A 24,412-nucleotide genomic window follows, 5' to 3' on the forward strand; every position below is an offset into this window, starting at 1 on the left:
CAATAAACCTGGGGGCAAAAAAGAAAAAAGAAAAAAATTCCCAAGCAAAATAAAAAATATGCTCATGCAAAAACTTGTTTGCAGGCGTTGATAGTGGTTCTATGCATAGCTACTAAAATTGCAGACTGCCAGATAGATCTTGACTGATGGCTGGGTAAACAAACCATGGGCATCTGCACAAAGGACCACAATATACAGATAGCATACACAGAAATCAATGTGTCTGAGGGAAGGGGTGATGGGTGGTGGTGCACCGTGTTAATCACACATAATACTACACACTAGGAGCCTGGCTTGAGCCCCTGCTCCCCACCTTCAGGGGGAACGCTTAACGAGCAGTGAAGCAGGTCCACAGGTGTCTTTCTCTCCCTCTCCCAATATCCCCTTCCCCTCTCAATTTCTCTCTGTCCTATCCAATAGAAATGAAAGGAGAAAAAAAAAAAAAGGCTGCCAGAATCAGTGGATTCATAGGGCTGGCACCAAGCACCAGAGACTGGAGGCAAAAGAAGAAAAAAGAAATCAATGTGTCTCACAAGCCTATGGTAAGAAAGATGTCAGATTGCAAGGGCAACATAGTATAGGATTCTGTGGCTTAGACATTCTGAGAAAGATATACATTCTTAGATAGAAACAGAGGGGCAGAAAGAGAGAGACTATAGCGCTGAAGCTTCTTTCAATATAATGGAAGCTGGGCTCAAACCTGGTTTGTGCACACGGCAAAGCAGCAAGGAAGAGGCATATTTATAGGAACAGAAAACAGATCTGATCTATGTTCTAAAACAAGTGAAAACAGCTGGTAGTGCTATAAGTCAGAAGAGCGGTGTGGAGGGGAGGTGACTGGTGGGGAGAGGGAATCTGGGGGGAGGGGATGTTCTGTTTGTGCATTTGGATGTTGTTCCTCTGCTGGGGAAATAGCCTCAACTGAACACCTCTTTTATGGATAGTACAATTCAGTGCAGATTCTTCAAAAGCTTAGCAACTGTGTACCAAAGGTGCAGAAACTAAGACTTGCCTTTGAGTAAAGGCAATGAGTAAGTATTTGTGTGTTGGAGAAAGGTTAGTGCCCAGCACACTCTCCTGCTGTAAAAAAAAACACAAACACACTTGCCCTATGTTCATAGCAGCATAGTTTGTAAGATCCCAAACTTGGAAACAATCCAGATATCTAACAACAGATGAGTAACTAAGAAAGTTATATATATACAATGGTGTGTATATATATATATATATATATATATATATATATATATATATATATACACAATGGAATACTACTCAGCTGTTAAGAATGATGAAGTCACTTTCTCCACCTCATCTTGGATACAGCTTGAAAGAATCATGCTAAGTGAGATAAGCCAGAAAAGAAGGGGGAATATGGGATGATTTTACTTGTAGACAGAACTTAACAAGAGCAGAAAATAGAAACACAAAGTAAAACATGGACTGGGTTTGGTGTGTTGCACCAAAACAAAGGAGTCTGGGGAAGAGGGTAGGAAGGAAGTGGAATGGGGGAAGGGGAAGGGCTTAGGGATCCTGCAGCTGATGGTGGAAAAGGACTTAATTTGGGGGTGGGAGTGATTTGCAGACACCTATCATGATGAAATGAGAAATTTTACCCACATGTCAACAACTGTACTAAAAAACATTGATCCCCCACCCCCAATGAGAGAAAGAAAGAGAGAGGACTGAGTGGTGGTGTACCAGATTAAGCACACATAGTACAAGGCACAAGGATCCCCCAGCTCCCTGCCTGCAGAGGGTAGCGTCACAAGTGGTGAAGCAGATCTGCAGGTGTTTATCTTTCTCTCTCCCTCTCTATCTTCCTCTCCCCTCTCAGTTTCTCTCTTTCCTACCCAATAAAATAAAGGAGGGGGGACAATGGCCACCAGGAGCAGTGATTCGTAGTGCCGACACTGAACCCAAGCAATAAACTTTGGGGCGGGGGGGGGGGGCGGGAGAGAGAGAGAGATTGAGAGAGAGAGAGAGAGAGAGATAGCTGTAAGTCTGTAAAGCACATGACCTGGGTTGTAGTGCAGTGGATAGAGCCTTGGCTTTTAAATCATGAAGTCCTGAGTTCAATCCCTGGCATCACATGTACCAAAGTGAAGCTCTCTCTTCCTCCCTGTCACATAAATTAAATAAATCTTTAAAAGTATTTGCAAAAAGAACACCTTTCATGGTGTGACTGGATATGGTGCTCTGGCTGTGCCTCCTGTAAAATGCTGAGTGGCCCCAGGGGTGCCCTCTCCAGCCTGAAGAACATGCAAGTGACTGGGATAGCATGCCACAGGGCAGTGCAGGGGTGAAGGCGCTGGCAGGGGTGCAGTTACTCTTAAAGCACAGGAGCCAGAGTGGAGTTGCAACCCTCTGTGTAAAGCTGGCTCCATCAACCCTCTGTGGCAGGCCCTCTGCAGTGCCCAGCACCTGGGTTAGAGCCTTTCTTCTGAACTTGTGGTCAGCCCTCCACATACTCACCCTGCTTGCTCCCTAAATCAGAGGAACTGCCTCCCCCACCCTTTTCCCACCTGGCCTAAACCCACACTCACTCCTTTACCTCCTCCTCTGGCCCACAGCGTGCTGATCTGGAGTCCCTATGCACACTTCTCTGCCTGGAATCTTTTCTCTCCCCTCTTCCTCTCCCCTGGTCAATGTCTTTTGTGTGCAACTGACAGAAACTTATCAAGTGTTTTAGCCCAAATTAGGAATCATTGAGATGGAGAGATAGCTCACCAGATAGAACACACAGTCTAGGGTCCAACCCCAGCACCACATGAGAGGTGCTATGGCACCAGAGGGACCTATGGTGCTGTGGAATCTTTCTCTCCCAGGTTCTGTCTCTCTCTTTTCTGTCAGAATAAAAAAGCACCCTAGAGCTGTGAAATCACACTTGTAAGAGAGCCCAGTTATTAAAAAGAGAGAGTGGGGGAAAAGGAAGGGAGGAAGGAAGGAAGATAGGAAGGAAGGAAGGAAGGAAGGAAGGAAGGAAGGAAGGAAGGAAGGAAGGAAGGAAAAATGGATGGGTAAGAGGGATGGAGGGGAAGAAAGAAGAAAGATGGAGGGAGAATGGAAGGAAGGGAAGAAAGAAGGAAAAGGGAAATGTAGGAGTTCAAGAAACTAAAACGTCCAGGGGTGTCCACTTTTGAGTCTAACTGGATTCAGGAGTTCAAACTCTGCCCAGCCTAGGCATTTAGTTCCCTGGTATTGAAGCTTCTCACCTGCTGCTCTGATCCTGTGGAAACATTGTGTTCTCTTCACAAATAACTCCAAGCATGAAAAACCTGGGTTGTGTTTCAATGGGAGGGATAAGCTATATTTGCTCCCCTAGGTCAGTCACTGAAAAGAGACTTCAAGACTTAGTTCTGTGTGTAGCCCTGGAGACAGGGTCCTGGGGCACTCACCCCCACCATCAACAGGAACAACAATAACACACACACACACACACACACACACACACACCTCATGGCTTGAGTTGGGGGGAAGAAAACTCTTCAGCAGGCAGTGGAGGTACTGCTTCTGGGTGAGCCTTCACCCACCCCAATTGCTGTGTGACCTCAGGCCAGCCCCTTGCCCTCTCTGGGCCTCATGGTCCTCCTCTGGAAAACTGGACAGAAGGCTGTTTGAATTCCAGCATTCCAGAGCTCTGGGCCAGCTTCCAGAAGCATCGGCTGCTCCCTAAATCCCAAGAACGTTCCGGCACTTCTGGGGACGGAAGTGGAGTGTCAGCCAGAGCTCTCCCCAGCACCTGACCTGGGAACATGCTTAAGAGAGGACAATTGGGTTCCCTTCAGCCGAAATTCCACTCCCGTGGGGGCCTTGCCAAGGAAAACAAGCCCAAGAACCCAGCATTAAAGGTGAGCATATTTGACAAGTTTTAAGATGACAAATTATTTACACAGGTGTGGGAACCATCCCCTCTCACCCAGCTTTCTTTTTTCTTTCTTTTTCTTTCTTCCTCTCCTTTCCAAATTCTTTCCCCCAAGGGTGCTGACAGACATGCCAAGGGAGGAGGCATCTGGTGGTGAGGATCTTCCCAGTGTGAGCCCATCAACCAGAGGCTATGGAGGAAGGGGGGCAACAAGAAAGAAGGTGTCGGAGCTAGACAGTGGCACACCTGGTTAAGTGCACACATTACAGTGCACAAGGACCCAGGTTCAAGCCCCTGGTCCCCACCTGCAGAGGGAAAGCTTCACAAGTGATGAAGCAGGGCTGCAGGCATCTTTGTCTATCCCTATTTCCCCCTCCCCTCTCAGTTTCTGTCTCTGTCCAATAATAAAGCAAATTTAAAAAAAGAAAAGAAAGAAAGAAGGTGTCTACACCAGGGAAGGGGTGCTGGCTTCATCTCACCTGTCTTTTTGCCCCTCTGGGGAGCTATGTCACTGGGGTCCTGAGAATTTCAAACTACCTGAGTCCCCAGGGGGGCTGGTTCCAGTGTTTCCTCTGCTGGAAAACAGCTCCCAGGTACACATAGCCAGTTAGGCACTGACCTGGCAGTAGGCTAGGAGAAAGACAGAGAAAGCCGTGGTTTCTGAAGTACCAAATTCCTGAGACTGTGCTGAGCCATGGGGACACACCATGGATGAAAGTGACAAGCATCCCAGCCCTGGTGAGACTGGCAAGGAAACAAAGTAGATGATTAAGAAATTACCTTCTCCAGCATTTTAAGAGAAGAAATTGAGGGCTGAGCAGTTGCACACTCAGTCAAGAACATACTTACCATGTGCAAAGACCTGTGTTCAAGCCCCTGGTCCCCACCTGCAGAAGTGAAGCTTCACAAGTGGTGAAGTGGGTCTGCAGGTATCTCTCTTTCTATCTCCTCTTCCTCTCTCAATTTCTCTTTGTCCTATTCAAAAAAATATCTTTTTTAATTAAAAAAGAGAGAGAAAGAAAAAAGAGACCAGAGTGAGGTGCTGCCAACAAGGGGGTAGAAGGAGTGGACATTCCTTGCTGGGGGGGTGACATGTTTAATAAGGAGCCTTCTGGGGGGAGAGCTGAAGGAAGGACACTCTAGGCCAATGGTGCCTGCACATGCAAAGGCCTTGAGGTAGGAAGAAGCTTGAGTTTTCAAGGAACAGTAAGGGGTCCACTGTGACAGGGACAAGGAAAGGAAATGGAGGTGCATCAAAGCAGTAAGCTCTGTGTTTTGTGCCCAGAACAAACTCTCAAGTTGACTATAATATGATCCCTTCCTACTACTGAGTGGGAAACTGAGGTTCAGAGAAGGCTCTGATTTGCCCAGGGTCACACAGTACAGCCAGATCCCTGTTCTTTCCACCTGAGCATCTAAGGCTCTTGCACCTAGACTGCAGGGAGCCGAGAAGCCAGAGCAAGCTGTGTCTTTCCCCACAGCCCACCCTGTGAGGGGCTCTTTCTTCCTTTGCGAAGAAAGTAGAAGCTGATTTAACTGCTGAGTCATGGGGGTACAGCAGGCTCCCAGGCTTCTGCCTCAGTTTACCCACCTGTAAAAAAAAAGGGGGGGTTAATAACACGTCTGCCTCCTGTGCCGACTTCAGAGGGGTGTTGTGAGGGTTAATTACTGCCTGGCAATTCCAGGAGCCTTGATGAAAGGTGGCGGGAAGTGGGCACTATTAACCGAGGCAGGTAATTGCTCCCAGCCTCAGGGAGGCAGGAGAGGGGTCGCACCTGGTTCTGGATCACCCCAGGCCTGTGCCCTTAGAGGTGTGTAGAGACCCACCTCTATGGGAACATCTGACTTTGACCATCATCCAGGCCCCAAAATCCCCAGCACTAGGCAGACTGGAGATAGCAAGTAGTCACTAGGTACACAAGCCAGGGTTCAAGTCCTCCTACATCTGCAACTCCCAGGCAGGGTCTTTGGCTCCCAGGGCCTCAGTTTCTTCATCTGCACAACGGGAGCAATTGACACCTGGCTCCATCAGAGGAAGGGTATGGTGACTAAGGTCACTTCTTCCCAATGTCCCTACACTGTGTGGTGCACTGTTTAAAAGCCAGCTTCTAGACTTCCAGGGCGAAGGTGACAAGCCAGAACACAACTACCCATACTGCCAGCCTCCACAGCTTCTGCAGCCTGTCAGGGATGGTAAATATGCTTCTAGAAGTCAATATATGATTCTTAAAATACTCTTGGGAATACTGATTATGCCTCAAGTTGCCTATACCCCCAGACTCCAACTCTTCAATGCCCCCTAGAATCCCACTACTCCCCTCTTCTCCCTCGCATGCCTCCTGGGCCTTGATACCCAGCATTGACATCCCTAACCCCATCTCATGGCCCCCCCAACACACACACACACACACACACACACACACACTAACCCTTGGGACTGCTGTGCCCCACAGCCCCAGGATGGCCCCTCTTCCTGGTCCAGCCCAGAACTAAGAGTAGGAACAGGAAGGCAGGGACAAGTAGTGAGACCAGAGCCCACTCTTCCTTTTTCTGTTCCCTCTATGAGGCCATTTCACAGGCAGGAACCCTGAGGACCAGAGGGGCAAATGATAAGGCCCTGGGCTCAAGTCTACCCTCAGCTTGTTTACCTCACCCTGACCCTATGTCCTCCAGGAGGAAAGTGGTACCATGTGCAGCCTCAGCCAGGAAGGCCATGGGTAGGCAGCTCTGAGGCCTGGGGTCCCCACAAGGGCATAGGTCAGGTGCAGGTCTGCCCCCATACCTGCACCTACCCTGGCAAGTTCACCTCTACCCCACCCACCCTCAGGGCCCCCTCCACCCGCACTGTCCCCAAACATGCCCCAAACCCATCTTCCCTCTAAATGGGTTGCAGCCTACATGCACCCAGATGTCTCTCTGCTCAGGACGCTGCTCATATAAATGTCACCTCCTCCAGGGACCCTCCCAGCCAGGCCCTCTGCTTTCTTTCCCTCAGCGCCCTAAGCACTCACTGACAAGATCGCATATTTCACATTCTCTCAGCCAGGATTGAGACTCCTGGAAACAGGGGTCTTTCTCTTTCTTCCTTTCTCTTTCTTTCTGTTTGGGTCACTGTTGTATCTTTAGGACCCAGGAGAGTATTGAGAGCACGGTGGTGCTTAATAAATGTTTGCTGATGTGACAAATACTTTTTTGTTTGTTTGTTTGTTTCCAAAGATAAGACTAATTCATGTTATGAGGGCTGGGGTGGACGTCCCTAGGGAGGGACCATGCAGAGGACTGAATAACCTTCCAGGGCCTGAGAGCCTGTTCCCGGCAGCAGTGGTATTTATGGGGTACTCCGTGTACCAAGCACCACACCAGCCAGGATCATCTTATGGAATATTCTAGGCCAAACCAGGAGGTGAGCCCTGAGATGATTCTCACTTTCCAGATAAGGAAGTTATTGCTTGATGAAGTGAAGGGACTGCCCCCAGGTGACGCCAATCCCAGGAAAGAGCCTCCAGGTCCCTTCCAAGATACTCCTACTGCCTGCATTCCTGGTGTGGCCCAGAGAGGGTGTGTGTCCTGCCTGGGGCCCCCAGCTGATCAGCCAGAGGAGGGCTGATCCCTGGCTCCCTGGCAGCCATTCAACTGGGTGGGGGGTGGGGAGGCTTGGCAGCTATCCAGTCCTGGGATGCTGGGCAGCCAGGAGCTCCTCTCCCCAGACTTACTGTACATGATTCAGCGCCAGCCCCAGTTGTGAAATCTGGGAATCTTGTGGGCAAGGCCAGGCCTGGGGCATGGCTGTCTGGGAAAGGGAGACTGGGAAGGGGTTAAGGGGGGTGTGCTCCCCACCCCACACCCTGCACCTTGGAGGCAGCAGACCAGGCCAGCAGGGAGCACACCCTGAGTGTTGGACTGACCACCACTTGTGGCCAGTCTCTGACATCACAGCTGCGTCAGCCCAGCCTGGCCCAGCCCTCCTCCCCACCCCACCCCCACTTCCTTCCCTCCCTCAGCCCACAGCCCTAGACACCTCTCTGGAGGGAGGGAGGGAGAGGCCAGCAGGGGTGGGAGACTGCAAACAGGACTCAGCACAGAGAAGGTGACATGAATATAATGGGAGCTAGACAGGCAGAGCAAAGGAGGCTAAAGGTGTGTGTGAGGCTGGGAGGGACTCACCCTGGTGCTCTAATCACATGATCAGTATGAGCTGAACATTTTGTGTGTGTGTGTGTGTGTGTGTGTGTGTGTGTGTGTGTGTGTGTGTGTGTGTTTACTAGAGCACTGCTCAGTTCTGACTTATATTGGTCCGGAGGATTGAACTCAGGACCTCAGAGCCTCAAGCATAAAAGTGTTTTTGTATAACCACTGCTATCTCTCCAGTCCTGAAACTTATATTTTTAATAGAAATGAACATGCCATAATGTGTGAGGAAGATGCTGAGGGAGAGCAAGACCAGAGCACTGCTTAACTCTGGCTTATGGTGGTGCTGGGGACTGAACCTGCAACTTCAGAGTCTCAGGCGTGGACATCATTTGGCATAGCCATTATGCTATCAGCCCTTCCTCTGTCTCTCTCTAGAGGGTCCAGCTCCCTCCATGCCCCACTGGGGATGTTCTTCTTCCTCCACTCACTGACTGTGTTCATTTCAGCTATACCAAATGAGCATTTCTTTGACAAGAAGGTTAGTAAGAGGATTCACAGATCCTCAGTGACAACTGGCGGCATTGAACAAGTTGACCCTCCATTTGAAAAGGCTAAAAAGTCACTGTTCCAGGGTCTTCTTTACACATATGTGACTTGGACCTCATGAAAGTCCCTCAAAGGCTATGTGTTACTAGCCCATCTCATAGATGGGGGAGGAGGGTACCTGGGGTCATTGGGCTGGAAAGCAGCAGTAATAGCGGCAGTAAACAGCGCCATAATAAGAGGCTCCTTCCAGCCACCAGGTATATGATCCACCTGTCATCTCACCAGCTTCACTAATCAGCTAGGAGGTAAATGCTATCGTTCTCCCCAGTTCACAGAAGAGGAAATTGAGGCCCAAAGGGGTGAAGCAACTTACCTGGAAAGTATAATCACTAAGTGGCAGAGCTGGGGCTTGAACCCAGTCCATCTGACCTCTGTCCCTCCTCAGGTACAGAGTTGAGGCTGGACATACAGTAGGTGCTTTGGTGACTCAGATATGACCAAGTTGGAGGAACCAGGGGCTGGCTACCAAGGCGTACCTCGCCCCTCAGACGTCATCTTAGGTTCATGCTGTGGAGATCTGGGATGACTGGGTGGGACAAGATGTGCAGTAGCACTTTCTGCAGGATGCCACCCCTCCTACTGTTACCCATAGCTCTCAACTTCATAGACACCATGGTCTGAACCAGTTCAAGGAGATTCACTACTATCCTCCCCCTTCACACAGTTTTTTTTTAATTAAATAATAAAACTGGAAAGATAGTACAATGATTATACAAAAATACTTTCATACCTGAGGCTCCAAAGTCTCAAGTTCAATCCCCTGAACCACCATAAGCCTGAGCTGAGCAGTGTTCTGCTCTCTCTCTCTCTTTCTTTTTTTAAGGTTTTTTTTTTAATCTGTATTTATTGAATAGAGACTGCCAGAAATCGAGGTGGTAGGGGAGATAGAGAGGGTGAGAGAGAGACACCTGCAGCACTGCTTCACCACTTGCAAAGCTTTTCATCAGAGGTGGGGACCGGGGGCTCGAACCTGGGTCCTTGCCCATTATAACATGTGTGCTGCTGCCCAACCCCTCTGTACCTCTTTCTCTCGTTAAAATTAAAGTTTTTAAAATTAACAAACCAAGGCCCAGAGAAGGTTTGTGATGTTCTCAAGGTCACACAGCAGGTGTGTGTACAGCAGACTGCAGTCCCGTTCTCACTCCCCACCCCTGCAGCCAACCCTACTGCAGGCAGAGGCCCTGGGGTGTATTAGAGAAGGATACATGGCCCTTCTTGGAAAAGTCCTCTTTTTCTCCATTTTGTTTTCCTAACTTGTAGCTCAAGTGGGACCAGGCCATATATGAGCTGAGTCACAAAGTGGGGCACAGAGGAACTGCTGCTCCCACAGTGGGGGAGAGCTAGGGAGGGTGGCGAGAGCAGGGCACAGGGGTAGGAAATGGTAGTGCTGGGGTCAGGTAATGGGGCCATGCTAAGGACTTTGTGGGGGCAGGGCAGCTTTAGAGCAAAGGAGGGGCACAATCACTAGAGGAGAGGCAAGTCTTATAAAAGCAAGTCCCTTCTGCTTTTCCTGCTTCAGTCCCAGCCTTTAGAGTAGAGTCTGCACTGGAAGCCAGAGGGATCCTGTGAGAACCCAGGCCCAAGCACGGTCTGCCTCTGCTCCATGGCTTGTGAAGAGAAAAAGCCAAAGTCCTCTCAGCAGCCTGAGTTCTGCCCCTCCCTCACCCTCACCAAGTCCCTCCTCAAGCAGATCAGCTGTGCCCGTCTTCAGGGCCTTCAGGGCACAGACTGGAAGACTTCCCATCCCCCCCCCCACCTGTCCCCATGTTTGTGGCCTCTCAGATGTCACCTGCTCCATTATGCTCAAATACCTCTTTAAGTCACCTTCTCTCTGACTTGCCTTGAACCTTCCCAGACCCCAACATCCAGCACCCCAGTGAGCACCCTCTGTCTCGTGTCCTCAGAGCAACACACAGGACATGCTAGGTAAACATTTGCTCCAGGAATATGTTTATTCCCCACAGAATCATTTGGATGGAGTTTATGACCATGACTCCAGGGGCCAGACAGAGAAGTGGCTCATGCAGGGCAGAGCCACCTCACTCCCAAATGGGCCCCAAAGTCACCTCTTACTCTTGCCACTCAGGCTGCCCTCCCTCTGGGATTCAAGCCCCACATCCACCATACCACCATCTGCTTGGGTCATTCCCAGCTGCATCCTGAGGGAAGGCTTCAGAGAGGGGCCGTGGCTTACCCAGGGTCTCACAGCAGCTACGAACCAGAATTCAAGCCACCTCTATTCCTCTGAACACTTCCTATTAAGGTAGTTTTACCTCTACCTGCTCCCTTCCTCCTCCCAGCCAATGCCTTGGCAGATAGAATATCAATCCTGTGGCCTGAGCCCTAGTTGAGCACCACATCCCCAGACCCAGCCCACAGGCCTGCAGGATGAGCCAGGAAAGTGAGCAGGCCCAGCTGACATATTTCTCCCAGCAGATGTGCCACTGCCTCCCACAGGCCCATCTGTCTCCTGGGCTCATCTACTGGCCCCTTGTGGGACATGGGGAAAGGTGTAGGGTGGCCCCTGAGGGCCTCATGTGGGGCTGAGACTAAGAGTGAAGGGGGCAAAGTCAAAGACTCAGTTAGGTCCAGATCTTGGTGATGATGGAAAACAAAGAAGCCCCGTTTGGGTTTGGAAGCTCACCACAACCATAGCCAAGATGGAAGTGCCAGTGAAGGAAACCAGCAGATAGTGAAGATGACAGTTACCATGGCTTGACATCCCTCTTGGAGAAACAAGGGAGAGTGGTGGGGACTAGGGCACATGTTCCATTTCAAATTGAGTGTGGCCTTTTGGGAATGAAGGAGGGAATTCCAAGGGAGGCCAGAAAGGCATACTTTTATGTAATAGAAATGAACTTCTGCAAGTCAGCTTCCTTTATTAAGAATCCTGTGTGGGCTAAAGACAGCTTACACTGCGGTCCCCCCAGGTTCAGCCCCATGGGCCTCCATTGTTGGCCCATCCCAATAGAGCAGAGGAGGAGGAGCAGTCAGTGTTGGGACACAGGCCAGGTCCCAGCACCAGCAGCTGGGAGGACCATGGAGAAGACTGCTGTCATCTGGCCCCTGGCTCTCCAGACCATTCCAGCTGGCCAGAAGACAGACTGGGCGGGACTAAGGTCTCCTTCCACATGGACCACAGCTGTGGACGTGTCTACCCGAGCCTAATATCTCCCTCATGTCCCGGGTGTCCCAGTGTGCCGGGAAGGAGGTGACACTTTCTGTGCTACAGGTCATTCTCCAGAGCTCTGGTCTCAGCAGCCTCCCCCCCCTTCACACATACACACACACACACACACACACACACACACACACACACATACACACACACACAATCCCACACTATAGCATCATTTTGAAATGTTTCCCTCTGTGACCAACTCTCTGATAAGAAAACGGAGGCTAAGGGAGGGGAAGTGGCTGGCCCAGAACCCTAGAGCCAGTGTGTAGAGGAGCTGGACAAAAGCTCAGGCTCCAGATATGTGACCATGAGGACCTCACCATGACTCTTCTTCCTAGAACCTTATCTGCCCCCAAGGTTCTGCCCCAGTACTTCCTTCATGGCTAAGTAAGAAACACCAGGGGTCCAGAGGGACAACTCAGCAGATGGGGCACCTGCATTGCCATGTGTATGACCTAGGCTCGAGCCCCAGCACCACATGGCAGATGCTATGGAAATAGAGGAGCCTCTTGTGCTGTGGTGTCCCTCCCTCTCTCTGTTTCTCTATCTGGATTTTTCAAGTGGCCCAGAGCAGTGAAGTCACGTATGCACAAGGCCCCAGTTCCACTAGGGGAAAAATAATAACAAACAGCCTAGGCCAGGTGCTGGGTACTCAGCAACAAACAGATAGGTTTTGTCTCTGCTTCCTTGAGTGTTTGTGCAGTGAATATCTCACCCACTCCCTGGGAACTGCATTTTCTCCAAAGTCACTGGTCTCTATCCACAACCATTCATTATCTCGGTCATTATGTCCCATTCTTCTGACCACATGCCTGCATGCTGCCCAGATGCCTTCTCCTAGATGGCCTCTAGGTCCCCTCCAAATCAATAGTATACCTCCAACCAAAGTATACCCCACAGTTGCTCATGAAACCACTCCCCTGCTGCCTCTGTTTCCCTTCTCCTGAAAGTCTCTGTATCAATCAACCCAAGGACCAAAGTGAGGAGCCTAAGCAATGTCCCTACCTCTTTCCTCAGTACTCTCAACCCAATCAGCCACCAAAGTGAGGGAGCCTTGTCCTCAGTGTCCTCCAGCCTCCAACTCCTCTCACCTCCAGACCCCTAGGTGACAACACTTGCTTCCTCACTGGGCCCTTCAGTGGCACTCCTTTGTCCCCAAATCCAGTTTCCCATAGCAGCTGGGTGACATCGACTGCTCCCTACAGCTATCATCAAATGTGGCTCCCTATCACCATTTAAAAGAAGTCCAAATATCTTGTGCTGTCATGAAACTCTTGCTTTGTCCTGTGACCACTGCCATGTTTCCTACATGCCCTTTCCTTCCAGCTAGAACTCCTCCTGCCTTGTCTCTCATCGCTGAGCTTTGGGGATGTCTTCTCTCCCTAGAGTGTTCACCCCCCATCCCCCCATGAATCCCTAGCTCCTCTGACTGATCCATATATGTCATGATTTAGGTGTCTTGGACTTTGTGAACCTTCCCCAACACCCCACCCCCAAAGTCAGGCTTATTTACCCCCCAGGTCCTACAGAAACACCCCCATGTGTGAGTCAGCCCACAGCTGCAGGAACCAGTAGAACCAAAGACTGTAAATAAAGCAAAATGCCCCTCCAGGTGTTTTACACAGAAAGGACTGAATACAGGGAACTGGAGTTCACAAAGTAACCAGGAAGGCTAGAGGGAACAGGAATCCAGAATACAGTGGGGCTGGCCCATCAGGGAAGCTGCCACCTTAGCTGGTCAGAAGGAGAGAAAATCAGCAGACCACCACCACAACCTTCAGTTTTGAGGATACACCACTATGATGGTGATCTGGGAGACTAGGAGGCCAACACCACCTCTAGCTAGTAGCCAGGCCCAGTACATCACAGCATGGAGGCCCAGTCCATGATTATGTTCACTGGAAGACAGCCTCCCCTTTCTGAATCTCATGAGAAAGAGGCCCACTGGTTAGCAAAGCATAAGAAGTATATGGAAGAAGGACAAATTTGGGATGATCCCATAGACTGAAGTTGAGAAATAAGAACAGTAGGGAAAACACAAAGCAGAACACAGACAGGAGATGGTGTATTGCACAAAAGTAAATGACTCTGGAGTGGGGGGAGCAGGGAGGGTTCAGGTCCTGGAACATGATGGCAGAGGACCTAGTGGGGGTTGGGGGGAGATCATTATGTGGAACACTGAGAAATTTTACACATGTACAAACTGCTGTATTTTACTGTCGAATGTAAGTCATTACTCTCTCCAATGAAGAAAAATAAATAAAATTTTTAAAACACTATATATATTTTTTAAAGAAAAATGCAGCAAAGCAAACTGGGAAATGTGTCATGGAACCCCCCAGTCTCATCATTAGCTCCTTCTAGCTAGAGATAATGATGTAAATACAGGGCCAGTGGACCTTAAATGCAATCTCAGGATTCCTCACTGCAACCCCAGTCACTAAGAGCTAAATATTTCCTCTACTTGTCTATCTTTCCTTCCCAGCTGTGAGTGTTTTAAGGAGTGGGGTGGTGCATTGAAGACCCTTCATTCACCAGTATTTTTGAGCACTATGTTATGTACTTTATACACTTATTTTCATGTATATAACTCAGTTATCTAAGGAATGATTATTGTTGTTCTTCTTTTATATATGAAGGGATGTCCCAGAGAGGTGAAATAATATTTCTAAATTCACCTCATCACTAAGTAGTAGAGATGTGATTAGAAATAAAATCTGCTTAGCAACTGGAGAAATAACTGGTAGAACTTTCGGAAGCTCCTCATTTGATTGTCAGTGCCACATGTACTAGAGTGGTGATCTGGTTTGTCTCTCTGTCTCATGTGAAAGACACACACTGTCTCATCTGTAATAAAAATAAGTCTTTAAAAAAGAAAGAAAGAAAGAAAGAAAGAAAGAAAGAAAGAAAGAAAGAAAGAAAGGAAGGAAGAAAGAAATGAAGTCTTTCTGACCTCAAACTTCTAACATTTACCACAGTTTTGTCCACTCATGGGAGTCTTGTCCTAGGCAGAGGAAAAAGTCACAGCATTGCTTTGAAATGACATTGAAATAAACTTTGAAGTGAGCAAATGAAAACACAAGTGTCCCCTCCAGTGATACTCCTGCTGCCCCTGGCTCAGCTGCCTTCATCCCTCTAAGTCTGGGTTCTTCTTCAAGGCCAGATCTTGAGAAATAGAAGACAGTTCATTGTAGTGCATTGGGACTACTCTCCCAGGGTCTCTTGATGCCTGCTAGGATCTCTGCAAAATGGCTTAGTGATTTCATTAAACTTGCAAGCCCCTGAACTTGACTAATTCTTGCATTAGAGATGAATGCAGGGATTCCCCTGCCCTCCCTGTCATAGTTGAGGCCTTATTTCATTGCATGAATTTATTCACAGCCATCTACTCACCTATCCACTCACCCATTGTTCCAATAACCCTCCCATCCATCCATCCATCCATCCATCCATCCATCCTCCCATTTTCCCATTGACCCACCCACTCATTCTCCCATCCATGCATCCATCTATCCATTCTCCCATGAATCCACTCACTCATTCTCCCATCTACCCACCCATCTATTCTTTCAGTCATCCATCCATCCTTTCTCCCATCCAAACTATCCATCCACTCTCCCATTCATCCACCCACCCATTCATTCATCCTCCTATCCATTCATTGATCTATCCATCTACTCAACCCTCTACACACACACACACACACACACACACACACGTACAAAAAACGTACATCTGTGATTCATTCACTCATGGAACCATCATCTACTTATTTTTTCTTTTATATTTTTATCTAGCCATAGATTAATTCATTATTTCAGTTGCTAATGTATTTACTTATTCAATCATCTCTAACCACTCACTTAGCAAAACTCACAGTATTCAACTATGAATTAGCCACACTTCCATCTCATAATTTATCCACATTATTCACTTACTCAACCACCCATCATCTATCTATCCATTTATTTTCTAATTTCTCTTTTTGTTTGTTTGCTTTGTTTTATTTTATTTTATTTATTTATTATTGTATAGAGAGAGAGAGAGAGAGAAATTGAGAGGGGAGGGGGAAATAGAGAGGGAGAGAGATAGAGAGACACCTGTATCCTTGATTCACCACTTGTGAAGCTTTCTTCCTGCAGGTGGGGGCCAAGGGCTTGAACCTGGGTCTTTGGCAACTGTAATATGAGCACTTAACTAGGTGTGCCTTTGCTTGGGCCCAACACTAATTTCTTTATTCAACTACCCATCCAATGGCTTATCAGTTCATTCACTGATTGATTTTTTTTCCTTTCATTTACCTCCCTTTTCTTCCATTTCATTCACCCACAAACAGTTCCCTCACCCACTTACCCATGCATCTAGTCATTAAATGACCCACTAGACTGTCCACCCATCTATCAAACCATCACTCATCCTTTCACCCATTAATTTTTCCATCTATTCATTCTGCCCCCTATGCCAGAACCAGGAACTGAATCACAGCTGGTCACTCCCTAAGGAAGTGCAAAATCTGGTGATAGGAACAGAGAGTTATAACTAGAGGTACAAAATAGGAAGAGGTCAGAAATTGTTCCAGGTAGGTGTCTTCTCAGGAAGGCTCCGGTCCACCTCAGGGTTCAGACCAAACTCCCTAGAGGGAATGACATCCAAACAAGTTTCATCAAGTCAGGCCCACAGTGGACAGAGAATAGGAAGCAAGAGCACATTCTCTTAGCTAACTCAGGGGGCGACTCATGGAGCATCCCACTTCCAGATGCTGGCTAGGAGCAAGCAGGCCTGCAGCACATACAAACACTTCTCAGCTCAGTACTCCCCAAGCTTGCTGCTTCATGGGAACCATTTCCCTTGTCATTCTTTTGAATCACCCAGTGATCCATACCACTCATTCCCATACCTGGGAAATACTAGTCTGGGACAAACTTCTTGTTTCCATAAACCAGAAAAAGAACATTTCATAAAACAGCCTCTACACTCAATATTTTCCCTTCCTTCCTTCCTTCCTTCCTTCCTTCCTTCCTTCCTTCCTTCCTTCCTTTCCTCCCTCCCTTCCTTCCTTCCTTCTTTCTTTCTTCTATCCTCTTCTTCTTTTTTTTCTTTTTTACCTAGAGATATGAGATCACACACATTATAAGTCCAGCACTCTCTGCTTGTTACCCCTGGAGCTGAATATGGTGCCTGGCATACAGGGAGATCAGTATGTTTTTATTTAAAAAAAAAAAAAAGTTTGTTAGAAGAGTCACTCCATAATGATCCCTGATTGTATTATCCAATTTGTGGAACTGGGGCCTGGTATACACATGATCTACCCTCCTGGTTCATTTTTTTTTTCATTAAGATAATGAGTCAAAGAGACACAGAGAGAGAGAGAGAGACAAGAGACCAAAGCACCAGAAGGTCCCCTAGTGCTTTGATACCTTATGCATGGTGCTGCGACTCAAATCTGAGCAGCAAGCAGACACAAGGCAAGCACATGCCCTACCTGGTTAGCTCCCTTTCTGGTCCAGCCCCTGTTGTTTTGTTTTGTTTATTATTGCCACCAGGGTTATTGCTGGAGCTCGGTGCCTGCATGATGAATCCACTGCTCCCAGTCATCATTTTTCCCTCTCACGCCCCCCACCCACTCTTCCTTTCTTTTTTATGTGACAGGACAGAGAGCAGCTGAGAGGGTAGGGGAGTCAGAGAGGGAGAGAGAAAGAGAGATACCTGCAGCCCTGCTTCATGGTTTATGAAGCTTCCCCCTGCAGGTTGGGGACAGGAGTCTGAACTCAGGTCTCCTTGCATGGTAATGTGAGTGTTCAACTAGGTGTGTCACTGCCTGGCCCTTGATCCCTGGTTTTTATGTTCTTCTCATCCCCCACCCACAATTCTTGGGTGACCTCAGCCTCAGCTCCTAGCCTCGGTTCCTAGTCTAGGACATGTAAACATATCACCTTGCAGGACCAGAGCACAGTGCACATGCTTATACTCAACTTTATCTGCAGGCTTTGTCTTGGGGTGTCATTCTGTCCAACCTACCCCTTCCTTCCTCACCAGAGAGGGTGGTGAGGCCTGGGGACTCTGTGCTCACCAAGCCTTCACAGCCCCAGCTGGTCCTGGAAACTGCCTGAGTAATCCTACAACGTTCCTGCCCAGCCTGATGGGGCATGAACTGGAAATTCCCTATAATATTTGCTAATTAAATGATTCCTCCCTCCTCCTCAGCCTCCTCCTCTTTTTAGCTCAGCCTCCTGCTCTCCCTTACTCAGCTCCTCAAGCGCCTCCAGAAACCTCTGCAAAGGAGTTCAACTGGTTTGGGGAGGGCCAGGTAACCACTTCCCCTTCCCCACGCCCACCTGCCCGGAGTCCAAGCAGTGACCCTGCTGCCTGCTGGGAGGTGTGGGCTGTGCTGTTCTAGAACATGGAGCCAGCCGGATGCCCGCAGCAGATAAAGGGGCCACTGAGCACGTGGGCCCAGGCCCATCCCTTGTACAAGCCACACTTGGAGGCACTGGGATGAGCGGATGTGCTTATCTGATGGAGCCACTGGCTCACCAAGTCATTCCAGGGCTGCTTTTTCAATCACCCTCTGGGTTCTTCAATGCAGTGCAGCTGTGCCTGCTCTACCCTCTCTTGGGCACGTCCTCAGCCTCCTTCCAGTCAGTCAGTCAGTCAGTCAGTCAATCAGTCAGTCAACATTAACAAGGCACTTCCTGGGTGCCCAGCCCTGCACTGGGTGCTGACAACACAGAACTGAGCAAAGCCAGAGTTACAAAGCCAGAGGAAAGGAGCCCAGAGAAGACGGATATCCGCATGTAGAGCATTCTAGAGAAAGCAGGCTCATCTGCACAATGGAAAACCCAGTAATGGCAATGGGATTGTGGAGGTGAGGTCAAGAGGGATGAATGGTACAAGGGCATGGGGACACCTTTGGAAGGGATGTGATGTTTACCATTGTACTTCTGCTCACAGTATGTCAAATCTCGTCAATGTGCACAGTGGAGTGGGAGTCACTGCTTGTGTATATGAGCTCAAGAAGACTGTTAAGAAAAATGAAAGATCCTGGGGGCTGGTTAGTGACACACCAAGCAGAGTGCACATGTTACAATGCTTTAAGATTCAGCTTCAATCCCCTATTCCCTCCACCTTCAGGAGGGAGGCTTCATAAGTGGTGAGGTGGTTCTGCAGGTGTCTGTCTCTCTCACACTCTACCTACCCTTCCTCAACTTCTCTCTGTCCTGTCAAATAAAGAATATTTTCATAGGAAAAAATGGCTACTGGAAGCAGTGGTAAGGAGGTCCTGGCGGTGGCTGTGCAAAGAGAAGGAGTAAGAAGCCTGAGGGATCTGGGCTGAGCGGTATCTGGGCCTCAGCAAGGACTGGACATCAGGAAGCAGAGGAGTTCAATCATCAAGGTTCTCCTTTACTACAATCACGCTGATCATTAAAAAAGTGTTTTGGGGGAGGCCAGGAGATGGTTTAGCTGGTAGGACATACCTAGGAGAGAACCTAGGGTGGAACCCTGGCACCAAATGGGAGTGCCAAGCAGCACCAAGTGAAGCTTCATGAACAACAGAGCAGTGCTGTGGTGTCTCTCTTCTTTTCTGTCTAAAGTGAATAGATAGATAGATAGATAGATAGATAGATAGATAGATAGATAGATAGATAGATAGATAGCCATCCAAGTGATGGTACACCTGGTTGAGTGCATAGTTTACCATGCCAAAGGATCTAGGCTCAAGCCCCCTCCCCCCACATGCAGGGAAGGATGCTTCACAAGTGTCTCTATCTCTCTCTTTATCTCTCCCTATCTCTCTATCTCCTCCACTTCTCTCAATTTCTCTCTGTCCTATGTAATAAAATAGAAATAAAAGGGGGGAAATGGTCACCAGTAGCAGTGTATTCATAGTGCCAGCACTGAGCTCCAGAAATAACCCTGGTGGCAATAAAAAAATTAAAATAGTAATAACAAGTACATAAATAGCAAGAGGGACCAAGTGTTGCATCCAGTAGAGTGCACATATTTCTACACTCAGGGTCCCAGGTTTAAGACTCCTGTCATCGCCTGCATAGGGGAAGCTTCATGAGTGGTGAAGCAGTGCTGCAGGTGTCTCTCTTTCTCTATTCCTCTCTATCCCTCACAGTTTCTCTCTGTCCTATCAACTAAAAAGAAAGAAGGAAAATTTAATTTATTAATAAATTAAAATAGATAAAAGTACACCAGTAGTAGTAGTAGAAGCTTGCAGGCATAAAGCCCTAGAATTAAAATACATATTTTTTCTTCACAATTAGGAAACTGAAGCATGAACAGAGAATACTGGGCCAAAGTTTGAAGGGAAGTGGTCTCTCATTCATCAAATGCCCTCTATAGACCTGCAAGATAGCTGACCTGGGAAGGTGCCTGCTTTGCTATGCACCAGACTCAGGTTTGAGCCAGGCCCACATAGCCCTTGGGAAAGCTCTGATGCTCTTATCTTTCCCTCTCTCCTCCTGTCTCTTTATATCTGAAAAAAGCCAACCAAAAACTATGAATGGCTAAAGAGTCATTATCTGGTTTTCTTGTATGCCTCCAGCAATGAGGAACTCACTACCTCAACTGTTAGACAATTCTCCCTGCAGGTCCAGTTAAGAGAGATCTTCCAAACCCACTCAGCTCTTCCTTCTGATGCTGTCTAAACACAACTGCACCCCTAGCCAGAGCCACCCTGGGTGGAGCCCAGTGGCCAGGACAGGAAGTGGAAAGAGGTAGGAGTGATGACAGATTTCCTGGGTGCTGCCACTGGCCCCACCACAAGGCCCTGGAACAGCCCCTTCCCTTCTGGGCCCGTTTCCCTGTCTGTGGACGGGCTGCATATTACGCCACAGCCTCCTTCCAGTTTAGACACAGATCTGGCTCTTCCAAGGGGCCCAGAAAGGGCTGGGGCAGGCATGGGGGTTCACCAGTCCACTCCCAAATGGGGGGCCAGGGCTGACCTCAGGACAGGCAGGCTAGGCCCTGTCTGGGTACAAAGGTTGATGCCCCAGGGTACAGCCGACTTAATAACAGGCTCCAGGTTCAGGGGGGTTGAACCCTGGAGAAGAGGTTCAAACGCAAACTGAGCAACCCACGTTCCTGTCTATAGCTCTGAAACAGGATGGTTCCCACAGAGGCAGGCCAGCCCCCACACTTCAAACCCACTCACCCCAAGGGAGCCCCCACCTGGTGCAACACCAGAAGGAGGTCCATATGCCAAGTGAGCCCTGATACCTGAGGTCTGAGCCTACCTCCTATCTGCCCTCCTCACTCACACCTCTGCACAGGGCCTCCTTGATGCTCCACCAACATCCTGAACTGGGGCTGCCTCAGGATCTTTGCACTTGCTGTTCCTCCACCATATTGGCTCATCCTTCAGGCCTCAGTGCTCTCCCTTTCACGACCCACTGGGGCTTCATCCTGCCTTACTTTCCTCTATATAAGCCATTGCTGGGCCACCCCATTCCAGTTGGGTGACCATCTCTGGCTGGATATGGAGTTTTAAACAGCAGAGACTAAGACTAACCCAGCACTGGCTCTGCCATTAGCAGTCCCTGGCCCAGCACAGCTTAGCATCCACTTGGGGTTTTTCTGTTTTGTTTTGTTTCATTTTTACTTTTTTTTAGCATTTTATTTATTTTTATGGAGAAGAGAGATAGACAGAAACATACACAGAAAGAATAGAGATCAGAACACTACTCAGTTCTGGCTTATGACGGTGCTGGGGATTGAGTTTAGGATCTCAAAGACTCAGGCATTCGAGTCTTTTGCAGAGCCATTACCTAGCACCTACTTATTAGCAGGAGTTTAAAAGGACAAGTGAGGAGCCAGAGAGATATCTCACTGAGTAGGGCGCCTGTCTTGCCATATGCACCACTCAGGCTGAAGCCCCAGCACCACACAGGAGGGTTATAGCAACTGAAGCTTCAGTGCTGTTTAAACAAGACAGGCGCCCTACTCAGTGAGATATCTCTCTGGCTCCTCACTTGTCCTTTTAAACTCCTGCTAATAAGTGTGTGTGTGTGTGTGTGTGTGTGTGTGTGTGTGTGTGTGTGTGTGTGTGTGTGTGTGTGTGTATACATAAGAAAGGTGTTTGGAGTGGTGAGATCATGCATGCCCGAGGTCGCCGGTTCGGTTCTATAAAACAAAATGAGCCAGTGGAAAGAATGTGGGAGCCATTTAACCCCCTCCAGGAGGTGCCGGTGTGCCATTTACAGAGACCCTCCCTTAACCTCCACACGGACAGGCCTCAGGGGTGCCCCCATAAACACATATGTTCACACACACCCCACCCACCACCACTCCTGCCCTCTATATCAGCCCTTGGCACCCCAACTTCTCAACTTTCCCTTCTTTCACCAGGTGCCAGCTGGCCCCATTCCAGCTGCTCTCCCCCCCCCCCCGGCCCCCTAACACCCGCCTGCCCCAGGCACCAGACACATAAAGGACAAGGAAGGGCCCGGGGTGGGCTGGCAGGATGCCATGTGAACACGGCCCCTGGGGCCCTCACCTTCCCCCACACTGCCAGACACCTGTGTAATGAGTGTCATTACTGGGGACCCACCAGGCAGGCCCTAACTTGCCCCAGCCACCCAGGCTGCAGACGGTCCTAGGGAGAGGGTTTAGGGAGTGTGTATATGTGAAGGGTGCAAGGGTGGCGTCTGCCTTGCCTGGCTCCTGAGCTCAACCTGGAGCTTCTAGATCAGCTAAGGTAGTGTGCCACCTCCTACACAGACTTCCATGCCTCAGGTCCACATTGGAGGGAGAAAAATAAAAAGAAGTGCATCTAGAGCACCTACTATGTGCCCGCTGGGTACAGAGAGCTGGTGTCTTCCCACAGTATCTCTTCTCATTATCAAACTCACTCTCTGCTGTCACCTGGCTGCTTCGTCTGCCTCCCCATTTCAAACACAAACACAGAGAGCCTTAATGAGGCCTGCCGTGCACCAGGTTATGCATGTCCTAAGTGTTAACTCATAAGCCTTTGCGATAACTCCAGGAGACAGGCACTAAAACTATGCCACTTGGCATAGCCCCATCAATTCCCCCACCACCACCCTACACAATGGCAACACTAGGGTCACTCACCCTGCTGGCCCCTCTACTGAGAGCACTCTTAAGCACCTCAGTTCCAACCTCAGCTTAGAAACTCCCCTGCTGGGAAACTCACAGCCTTGGAGTTGCAGGGGTAAACCTGGGGCCCCCACTCTGCTGAACTCTGAGCTGTCTGTTATTTTACTCTTGCTCTTACTTCCCTCTCCTCTGGGCAGATATCCTGAACTGGCCATCACTCCCACCCTGCCACTGACCTTGTGAGTGAACTTGACCTGAACCATCTTTAGCTCATCTGTTGGATGTGTGGAAATGGGAGTGAGAGTGAGGACTTGTTGATCATCACATGTGGGCCCACTCAAATCACTGTGGGTCTGCATGAGACCTGACTCCTCCCCCCCTTCAGCATCACCTCTTGTCACTGTGCCCCTGCCCCCACCCTCTCCTCCAGTCCCCTGGCCTCCCTGCATGACTCAGGGCCTCCTAAACCCATGGCTAGGGTCTGCTTTTGCTGTTCCCCCTGCTGGAAATCCCTTCATCCTTCAGATGCTTCTCCCTGTCACCTCCTCAGAGAACTCAGAGAAGCCTTCCCTGAATGCCCAGTCCCCAAGCATCCTCTCCTTTTGTTTCTATTTTCTGCTTTAGCTCTTCTCTTTGGTTCTTATGGACTTTTGTGTTTACTCGTTGCTCATCTCCTGCTCCAGCGTGTTTGCAGACAGCTTGCCTGCTGCCACCTCCCCCCAGGTCCAGTACACAGTAGGTGCTCAGGCAAAAGCTGTGGAATAAGGAGAATATTATCAAAGCACTCTCCACCGCTGCCCACCCCACCCCCTAAGATCCAGGGCTGGGAACCACGAGGCTCCACTCTCATCCTCGGCTGCTGCCCCTTTGTGCCCCAGAGCCTGTCTGGTTCCCAGACCCATAAAAACTGCCACCCTCACCTTGCCCTTTGGCAGCAGAGGATGAAGGCAGCAGCCAAGGGCCCAGAGGCTGATCCTCCCCCAGTCCCAGAGACCCAGCACTGAGAAGATGCTGCCTCCATGGACACTTTCTGTTGTGTCTGGGTGCCAGTGATATGCTCTACACACTCACACACACACACACAGAGAGAGAGAGAGAGAGAGAGAGAGAGAGAGAGAGAGAGAAAGGATCCACAGAAGGAACCTTCGGACTTTTCCTAGAGGAGGAAACAGCCAGCCACAGAGGTGTCGCTGCCACTCCACAGTATGTGGGGCTGTGTGGCGGCTGTTAGCTCAGAGCCTGGCTCTTGGCAGCAGACTGACTCTGTGACTTCAGGCTGAGTCTCAGCTCCTCCCTGCCTCAGTTTCTCCAGCTGGGAAGCAGATCACGTGGCATCCCCTTTGTAAGCAGTTGGAGGAATGAAAGGAGATCTTCTGGGTGCTTACAGCTGCTGGCGTTCAATTCTGCCCCACCTGCTGCCCTGTCTGCTGCTCGGCCTTGGGAAAACTCCAGCTCCCAGCCTTGATTTCCCCATCTGGACTGCTTTGAGATCAAGAGATAGTTGCCCAGCATTTATGGGCATCCAGCCTTCATTACATGCTCCCCGTGATTGTCCTCAGTCCTCT

At 49.3% G+C, this 24,412-nt stretch overlaps 1 long non-coding RNA gene across 1 annotated transcript; it reads right to left on the bottom strand.

The window, feature by feature from the left end:
* Positions 1 to 4,525: 4,525 nt before the first annotated feature.
* LOC132536766 (uncharacterized) lies at positions 4,526 to 23,210 on the bottom strand. Its single transcript, XR_009548286.1, has 3 exons — positions 23,084 to 23,210; positions 4,715 to 4,840; positions 4,526 to 4,609 (listed from the first exon to the last, which is right to left on the bottom strand). It is a non-coding gene; the product is annotated as an uncharacterized LOC132536766 (long non-coding RNA).
* Positions 23,211 to 24,412: the final 1,202 nt, after the last annotated feature.

This window comes from Erinaceus europaeus, chromosome 1, assembly GCF_950295315.1.
Source record: "Erinaceus europaeus chromosome 1, mEriEur2.1, whole genome shotgun sequence".
Taxonomy (NCBI): domain Eukaryota; kingdom Metazoa; phylum Chordata; class Mammalia; order Eulipotyphla; family Erinaceidae; genus Erinaceus; species Erinaceus europaeus.